General features: G+C 37.9%; 1 long non-coding RNA gene across 1 annotated transcript in view; it reads right to left on the minus strand.

Moving 5' to 3' along the window:
- The window catches only part of LOC118767352, an 11,389-nt gene extending 2,044 nt beyond the window's left edge, over nt 1-9,345 (minus strand). The window contains exon 1 of the long non-coding RNA XR_005003274.1: nt 9,145-9,345. This is a non-coding gene — a long non-coding RNA (uncharacterized LOC118767352). The remainder of the gene's footprint in view (nt 1-9,144) is intronic.
- Between the last annotated feature and the right edge of the window lie 655 nt (nt 9,346-10,000).

The following is a 10,000-nucleotide window of genomic DNA, read 5'->3' on the forward strand; positions in this document are numbered from 1 at the left end:
ACTCCTGCGCCTATATGTAGAATCTCAGATGATCTTTTCTGGTAATCCCACATACATGACATAGTTAAAGCAAAATGCACCACAAAGACTAGCGTTTGTATGCAGAACCAGCAAATTCCTCATCTCTGATCACTTGGCGACTATTTAAAAAAATCAAAATAGTTCTTACCTTGGAGTACTCTTTCCTTATTTTTAATTTTATGTTACTACCTGCAGGGGTTAATTATGTAGAGGCTCACTCGTTAACTTGAAAAGGTCCTTAGCAGCAGTATTCCAGTCTCTTTTGCCAAATGCCCTCTTTCAAACTCTTCAAAGACTTCGCGGTTGAACTCTCGATTGACGATCTGGCCCGCGGGCAAGGATACTCGATGCACAATACTGCGGATTTTGAAATAAAAATACTATGATAATGCTCTTGATTGAGCTACGTCTCTGTTGTGCCTTCTTCAGTCATGGAGATGAAGAGTTCTTCCATTGTGACGGCTACTGTTTCGTCACAGGGTTGTACCCGCGGACCTAACTCTCGTCACCGGTGATGATCCTCGACACAAAGGATTGGTCATCAGTGGCACACTGACATAAATCTTGTTCCCTCTGCTCAGTGGTCAGCAGGCGGGGGACAAAACTTGGCAGAGACTCGCTGCGAGTTCAATTTAGACGTTAGGATTACCTCCACGGAGCCATACAACAGACCAATAACATCTGTAATGTCGTTGATTCTCATACACAAGCTGATGACTTTTCTGCATGTTTCCGTGGGTGATGCTCGTCGGAGGTCTTCTAGATCGCCCATGCCCTTTCAGGGACGTTCTTACACTTTTGGAGCGCCTGTGCCACTCGAAAAATTGCGGTCACAAAAACACATATTTCACACCTTGCGAAGTAGCACAGTAATGTCACTTGGCACTCTGCCTCTTGAAGGTCACTGATAACTCTCACTGCACATGCAACCGTGTGCTACCATCTGTTGGTTCGCTACAAAACTAGTCCGGGAACTTTTTCATACTACCGTGTATGCATATGCGACACAGAGCAGATGAACTAAGAGAAAAACAGGATATGAGATAAATAAGATGTGTGTAAGAGTGGAGACTGAACTAGTACGGACATGTGAGGTAATGAAGTGACAAAGAATACAAATGAAAAGGAAACTGAGGAAGATATTGGAAAAAGTAATGGATGATATTGATCACCGAAGGGAAATCCCCAAGAATAAATTACAAATATCAAAAAAGATATAAATACGCTATGCTGCTGAAGATCTGTCCAACCCATGTAAACATGATGAAAACTCAAAATAAAAAAATATATATATTTTTTTTTTCTTTTACAAATAATCACAATATCCATCTCGACTTATGTAGGCAGTATGAAGAGTTTCATGCGTAAAATTATATAAGATGAACGGAGATAAAATGTTTCCGAACCACGATTTTTGTTCGGCAGACCGTACACAAAGTGAGTTGCCAAGAAACTAGCCTAAGAAACTATTCATAACTGATGGTGTTATTGCATCATGACTGACAATTTCATATAAATGTACTTCAAAGCAATCACTAGATGGTAGACTGGGCCTATTACTGAAACATTTACAAGATATATGTCCGTGGAAAAATAGAGTAGAATATTTTGAAATATATATATTGTGAGATCAGGAAAATCTGCTAATAAGAACTTATGATTTGGTCAGTAAAAATACTCAGATCCAATCAGTGAAGTGAAAACATAATGTTCCAGTGTTTTAGGAAGCGCTTGTCAAAGTGGCAGCTTTTAGTAAATATCTCTGATTTAATATTTACATTAGATATGGTTTAAAGAATAAGCTTTTTCCAGCTTTACGTAATCATTAGCCATCTGTGTCATTTTACTTATGTTTCTGAGGAAATTCCACTTGATAATGTAGACTCGAAAAAAATCTGATAATGTATATGAGATTTTCTTTGATTTCTCTGACTAAGGCTTCACAATTAGCTGAGCATTCTAATATTCAATTCAAAATTACGAGCAACATTTTCTGCTTCTTGTATTTTTGTATTTTGGAGTAATTTTGTTTCCTATTTTTCCTCCAAAGAAAACTATGTTTACTGGAAAACAGCCACTAAGATAGCATCAGCTTGAAGATAAACTGATAATATTATTGTTGATTATGTTAATTAAAGGAACAAAAACTGCTAATAACTAATTAAGATTCTTAAATGATATCTTATTTCTATGTAAGAAGGAATTGTTTTTTATTTATATTTTGTCCTGGTCAACATTTTGGTGATTTTGAGCGTGGAAACTTTCGTGGCATATTGTGTTTCTCAGCAAATACGACCCACTTTCTGTAGAGCATGAAACTAATCAAATGAAAGTCACTAAGCAATTCGAGTCCATTATTTCTATAAGTATAACTGGTAGAATCGTTAACACGCAAGGAAAAATTCATTGCTTCATATTGTCTGTCTTTACGATCTAATTTCAAATTCTGCCGGTGGTCGACTTTGCCTTTCTTCCTTTCGGAGTCGATAAAATAAGAACCAGTCGTGTACTGGTGCCGATGTAATCGGCTTGCACCCCAAGTTATTGGCCTTGCGCCAAAATCTGTTATCATTATTTTTTATTTTTATATGAATACCAAACTAATTAATTGAGCTCTGTGGAGAATTTTTGCCAATAAAAATCCTTGACGTGATTCAAAATGCTAAAGGAACAAAATAATTATTCGATATATAAAAACTATGGTTAGTTCGACATTTCTAATTTCAAAATACAGTTAGTTTATTCAAGTTTGCAACTAAGACTTCAACAAAGGTGAAAAAAAATGTCTAAGTATGAAAATATTAGAACAAGAACTTCAGATTTCTTTGCATGGAATGTCCATTTTAAGGACATATTTATACCTTAATGCACTTAGTTATCTTTACAGTTAAATGTGCTGACAATTATCCATAAATAAATCAGTTAATTAATGCATGTGATAGTAAATTTCATATCAACACGAATACCATCAAAAGCCGGAAATGATATTTGACAAACTCGAGATCGAGCAGGACTAATTTTAAACTCATAGCAGAAAACATTGGAATTTCATCAAAATTTTCTGTCACTTTTGCATTACCAATTTTGCAAGATACCAATCGCCAACACAGAGTTTTGTCTTGTTTGCAATCATAAAACTTTTTATTGTGGTCTCGAATAAAGATTTGAGTGGCTGCATTTGATTTGTGCCCATTTTAGATGTCTTTGAAAGTTTCTTTATGTGAGGGACGTATGTCTACTTTCAGCATTTGAACTAATCCAGGAACAGAATCACAACTGAGCTTCGTTCTTAAATAAATGTATTTAATAAACTTTAATTGCATTGCAAGCAAAATTAATGCAGAATTGCTGTAGGAGATTCTAACTTGGCGATTATCCGATTAAACTGCAAATTTTAATGAGTTTATTAGCATCTGTTGAATCCCAGAAGACGAGTTTCAACGTGTTGAAACTGGATAGTCTCGTTAAGCATTCAACAATAACGCTGGATTGGATGCGAACAAGATTTTACGTTTACTCAATAATTTCCCCAAGACACCTCAAGAAGGCTGGAGGGTATATCAGCCGAAACGATGTGTTAACAACAAACAAGATGTGGACAAATATCCGTCAGTTGTAAATAATGTAAATAATGAAAACATTTTCTCTTTATATTTACATCTTTCAGGAGAGATCTCACATTGAAATAAGATAGACTACTTTAGATTAACCACCATTGTGCTGTCCAACGTGTTATTTAAGTGTAAAAGTCACCAGTCATGATAATGAAATTACTGCCATTAGATATCATAGCACTCTGAAAAGGGGCCACGTAGTTTTTTTTTCCCCAACTGATTGCGATGTATATGCAGAGATCTCGGTTGCTGTCATTTTGCTTATGATTTATCTAAACTTAAGTATTATGTCTTTAATTTGATTCACTTTATTTATCCCATTCCTAAAGAATATGCCGATTCTTACGCTGTTACCGATACGAAAGACTTCGTAATTGTATTCTTTGCCTATGTGAAGTCTGGCTGAGCTTCTACTCTATCTTAACTCTTAAACACAGCGCATATTTATTCCTACCCGCTGCAACACTTATATACAATCTCTATAGGCTTATCTTTGATCATGTCGTCACCAATGACAACAACCCTGGAATTTTGAGTCTGACTTCGGGAAGAAAGTTTCCTGTGTTTTGGGGGTTGATAGCCAGCTTCTGCGACTAACAGACAGTGTTTGAAGACGATTAAGGGATTTTCACACATGACATGTTTCCATTTGCCTCTTTACTTTCATGTATATATACTTGTGCAATACACACACACACACACACACACACACTCATATATATATATACTAGCAGTATCGCCCGGCGTTGCTCAGGTTTGTAAGGGAAATAACTATAAAGCAATTTTAGAGAGTTATAGCCAAAAAATAGCAAAAAAATGGAAAAAAATGATGGTAAATTTTTTTTTTAGTTAAAAAAGGTGGAGTTGCGTCCCCTAGACAGTTTGTGGTTTGTTTTTCTGATTCTCGACCCCATGTCGAATTTATCAATTTTTTTCAGAAATGGGGGAACTTTTCAAAATTTTCGCTGCGTTAGTTTTGAATTATGACATTGGGCTATGTGTGTGTCAAGTTTCATCAGAATCGGTTGAAAGCCGTGGTCAGGGTGAGGGTACAAGCAAACAGACACACAGAAACACGCACAGACAAACTGCCGTTTATATAGAGAGAGATGACAGCGTTGGACTGGCTTCCGTGCGGTGGCACATAAAAAGCACCAATCCGATCGTGGCCGTTGCAAGCCTCGCCTGGCACCTGTGCCGGTGGCACGTAAAAAGCACCCACTACACTCACGGAGTGGTTGGCGTTAGGAAGGGCATCCAGCTGTAAGAAACACTTTCAGATCAGAGTGGAGCCTGGCGCAGCCTTCTGGCTTCCCAGATCCCGGTCGAACCGTCCAACCCGTGCTAGCATGGAGAACGGACGTTAAACGATGATGATGATGATATATTGAAGTTTCCACAATTAATATGTTTTGGGCATGTAAATGTAAATGACATTCCTATTATTGATCTCTTTGCAGGCCATCAACACTAGGAACATTGTCTGAAGCGTCTTCTGTATGTTTTGTTCTGTTTTGTTCAGAATCTGTCCGTCTGTAAAGGCTCTTAACTTTTGTTCAGACTTTTGTTCAGAATCGCTCATCTTCTGTATAGGCTCTTTACTCAGGCCTGCAAAAACTTGTCTTTTGTGCGTAAATTTTTATTTAGACTACTGTTTTCCCAAATGGGTTGTCTTCTATGTAGCTAGTAGAGTCTACGTTTCCTTAAACCGAATAAAATTAAGAAAAAAATAGTATTTTTTTACATAACGAATGTGTTGCATACTACCTGCTTGCCGCAGGTTTCTCTAACATACACACAAACACGTACATACGAGGTCTGATCAATAAGTGTCTCGACTGTTACTATAGTAACGAAGCTAAAGCACACCAAGTGGAGCCGCTAGGCACAGACTTCCGCTGTTTACAGCAGTACTTTGAAGGAAGGTGTGTAGCGAGTGATCATCGCATTGACCGTGACAGAGAAAGTTGTCATGGCGATACCTGCTCAGAGGCCTACGCAAAGTTGCAGAAAGTGTGCGGAGGGGAGTGTATGAGCCGCACACAAGTGTAGGAGTGTTTCAGACGTTTCCAAGATGGATGAAAAAATGTCGATAGTTACAAGCATTCTGGGACACTCGCAACCGGCAGAACTGAGAAAAACATCACAGATGTGCGTGCAATTGTGAGGGGAAATCGTCGAATCACCATCCGTGAGTTATCAGAGAATGTGCAGATTAGTTACGGTTCACTTTCAGTCAATTATAAAAGAAGATGTGGGTATAAGACACGTGTCTGCCAAGTTTATACCCAGACTACTTTCAGCTGACCAAGAAGACACTCGGGTTTCAGTTGCACAAGATCTCCTTGATTGTGTCGAGAACGATGAAAACTTTTTGAAAACTTTGCCTAGGCTTCTGAGCAGGTGTCGCCAAGCTTTTGGCAAAATTTGATGCAGATTCTCTGCTCAACTTTCTCTGTTATGGTCAATGCAATGAACACACGCTACACACATTCATTCCAAGCACTACTGTAAATAGTGGAAATAAGTTAGAACGTTAAAACTTGGTGTGCTTGCTCAACAGAATCTAAGGTGAATTTTCTTTTTGATGGGTTTGGCAAAAGAGTTTTTACTTATGGTATTTGCAGGATTTCTCAAACTGTGAGATTGATGCCATTAATATTTTTCTTTAAACTTTGCTCAAGAATTCGTGTGAAAGATATGAGCAAAGATGGCGGATGTTCTGGGATTGAAGGATAAAGGCAATAACGAGTGCGGTAAAACAAAGGTGCTGGAAAGATGAAAGACGAGTGGGATGTAAGTTTGTGTGGTATGAGTCCACAAAGCCCAAAGGAGCAAAGACAAAAGTAGCAGTGGCTGAGAAGGTAGAGAGAAATGGCAGCAGGTCTGTTATCCAGAAACACTCAGACACACACACACACATGCAAACACACGCACGCACACGCACAGACACGTACACACACACGTTATTATATGTGCGTGTGTGTATGAATCTACGCATATACTCTATCTATAATTAATAAATTTTAGGGTAGCAAAAAAATTCTAGAAAAAATTCTCCGCTACCAGCGGTCTAGTGAGAAAGAAAAGATAGTCAAAGACTATATAATATACATTCAACAATATAAGGAATGGCCCTGATAGGCCATTCGACTCACTAGAAAGAGCAGCCAAACTCAAACCGCTAAATAGTTGTAACTCTGAAATGGAAAGAGAAATAAAAAAGGATAGGGTAAATGTTTTTATTTCTCTTTCCATTTCAGAATTACAACTATTAGTGGTTTGGAGTTTGGCTGCTCTTTCTAGTGAGTCGGATGTCCTATTATGGCCATCCCTTATATGTTTGAATGCATATACTCTATCTATATATCTATATCTATATATTCATATGGCCCAATGAATTAGGCATGCAATCCATTACATAGGCGATTAGCCAATGTGCCAAGTAATGTTATTGAAGTCAGGACCCCAGGATAAAAAAGCAATCTTCATTTATACTAGAAACATTCCTGACCCCCCTTCATTTCTGTATGCTATATGTAGATATATCTACGTTTGTATGTCATAAAAAATATAAAAAGCCTCACACATTTTGACAAATAAATCAATAAATAGACAAAAGTAACAGGAGATGTTTTTCTTTTTTTTTCTTTTTTACCAGAAGGGAAATTTGTCCTCACACACAAAACAGAAGCTGAGACAGAAAGGAAATCAGTACCATGCTTTCAGAGGTGCTGATATAAAGTAAAACATTATCTCTAAGTAGATGTGTGTCCTTTCAGAACTGCCAAAATTTAATTGGTCATTATTAACCAATACATACATAAATACATACATACATACATACATACACATACGCACATGCAAACGTATATGTGTGTGTATACATATATGTATTTATGTATGAATATGTATATATATATATATATATTATTATATATATATATATATATATATATATATATATATAGATATATATATATACACGCACAAACACAAATACATATTTATATATATGTTTTCTTCGTTCCCTCCTTAAAATTCTACTTGTGAGACAGGATAAACTTGTGGCTTCTTGAAAACCTGAAGCATTAAGTGTCAACATTCAGTAAGAACCTTGAATATGAATCTTTCCTCTTTCTTTATTTTTGGCACTTAACAAACATGCCACCAGTTAGCATGGTATGAAATATTAGTGAACCTAGACGCTTCACCCACTAATGTGGAGGACTTTAAATCTTCCGGAAATAGCTTTATTAGCTATTGTAATATTATTTGTTATTTATCTGTGTGTCTGCCTGCCTGTCTGCCAGTCCGTCTGTCGCCTATGACTATCAATGTATCTATCTATATCTATCTATGTGTGTGTATATATATATATAATATAGGTGTTATACGAAGCTGTCGTCTATATCTGTGTATCTCATGCTCTCTCATATATATATATATATGTGTGTGTGTGTGTGTGTGTGTGTGTGTGTGTGTGTGTGTGTGCGTGTGGATGTGGGTGTGTGGAGGCGCAATGGCCCAGTGGTTAGGGCAGCGGACTCGCAGTCGTAGGATCGTGGTTTCGATTCCCAGACCGGGCATTGTGAGTGTTTATTGAGCGAAAACACCTAAAGCTCCGCGGGGCTCCGGCAGCGGGTGGTGGCGATCTCTGCTGTACTCTTTCTCTCACTCTTTCTTCTGTAGGCCTGCTCGCTTAGCCAGCGGGGGTGGCGTCATTTGAAGGCTAAAACAATGCGAATCACATTGTGACCAGCGATGTATAGCAACATTTGATAGCCTGGTCGGTCACGTGATCACGTGGTCACGTGATATATATATATATATATATATATATATATATATGCGTGCTTGTGCGTGTGCGTGTGTGAGTGTGTGTGTGTGCCTATGTGCTTGTGTGTAGGTGAAATAAACATCGGCCCCAGCAGAAATTGCAGGAGCCACTCAAAAGTTTTGCAAGTATATCTAAATCCAACCTTAAATATTGTCAGCAGGTATTTTCAGATTCACAAGCGTTTCGCCTCTTCGTTTGTACGCTTCACCGGAATCAGGCAGTGAGGATTGACCTAGTCTTCACGTAAAGAAGAAAACTCATATGATGTGCAGTTTCTTTCTCGCATATTTGTTTCCCGTCGGCCACACGCGCTGACATTATACATCCAACGCGGTTCATGGACGTGTAGATGACTCCGTTTGCCACTTTATATCTGTCTCCCACTTGTTACCTCTAATTCCTCCTCTTATCATCCAATCACACAACCCTCCATCACTCTCCTGTCTACTATATCATAAAGCTATAAGAAATGAAAAGAGAATCCATTATTATATAACTTAGCCTATAGCCATTTCTGTAATGCTCTGTACAATTCCCAGAATTCATCCCTATTCATCTTTATCCATCTTCATCTCCTATATATATATATATATATATAGCTAACCGAAAAAGAGGTTGTTACATTTCAGTAGGCATAATCTTAATATGAATAATAGCAAATTATCTTACCATTGGACAGGTTTAATACTCTCTGTTATATTCTGTATTAAAGAATGTAAACTCTCTTCTACAATGAGCAAACGCATACACGTTTGAATACAGCGTGCGTATTTTGTCAACTCCCTGAGTATAGCAATACATAGTCAGGTATTTGAATGATAAAACTATCCCTATTTTTGAGTTGCATTTATATTTGCATTCAATAATTAGTCGTGCATACGTACATATGTCGACAGACGGACGATATCTATCATACGCACACGAACATATACGCTTATGCACTCACATATTATTTAATATTCATAACCTCGAAACAAGTTATAGTCTAACGATCAATACAAAAACGTGGTAAAAGAAACGAAACAACCAGCACCGAGTCTCAGTGTCACAGCAGAAGCTTAGCAATGTGCTGTCATACAGGTGTTATACGAAGCTGAAGTTGCTGGTAATGATTTCCCGCTCCAATACTAGAAGCATACAGGTACGAGAAGGTGAATTCAAGGAACTGCATAACAACGGCATTAATTCTTTCAGACATAAAGAAAAGAGAAGTTCCACTAAAATCACTAAAATATAGCCGTGCCAGTCCAGTTGAAAAGAGCCTCAAGCACTGAAATATAGGTATGCTCATTATTAGTTCATCCGCCGTCGTCGACGATGAACAAGAGCATCACATGGGAGAAGAAGACGGGGCACGGTGTGTGGATCTTTGGCCGATCAGTCCGATGCGTGCATGGAAGGCTCTGTAACAAGTTGGGCACCAGTTGTCTGCTGAGACTGAAGGCGACGAGTTGGCTCTGCACTTTCGCAGTTCGCGTTTTCATTGTGTTCCTGAAATTATGTTCTGTTCACAAGAAGTGAAACC

This window comes from Octopus sinensis, linkage group LG20, assembly GCF_006345805.1.
Source record: "Octopus sinensis linkage group LG20, ASM634580v1, whole genome shotgun sequence".
NCBI lineage: Eukaryota > Metazoa > Mollusca > Cephalopoda > Octopoda > Octopodidae > Octopus > Octopus sinensis.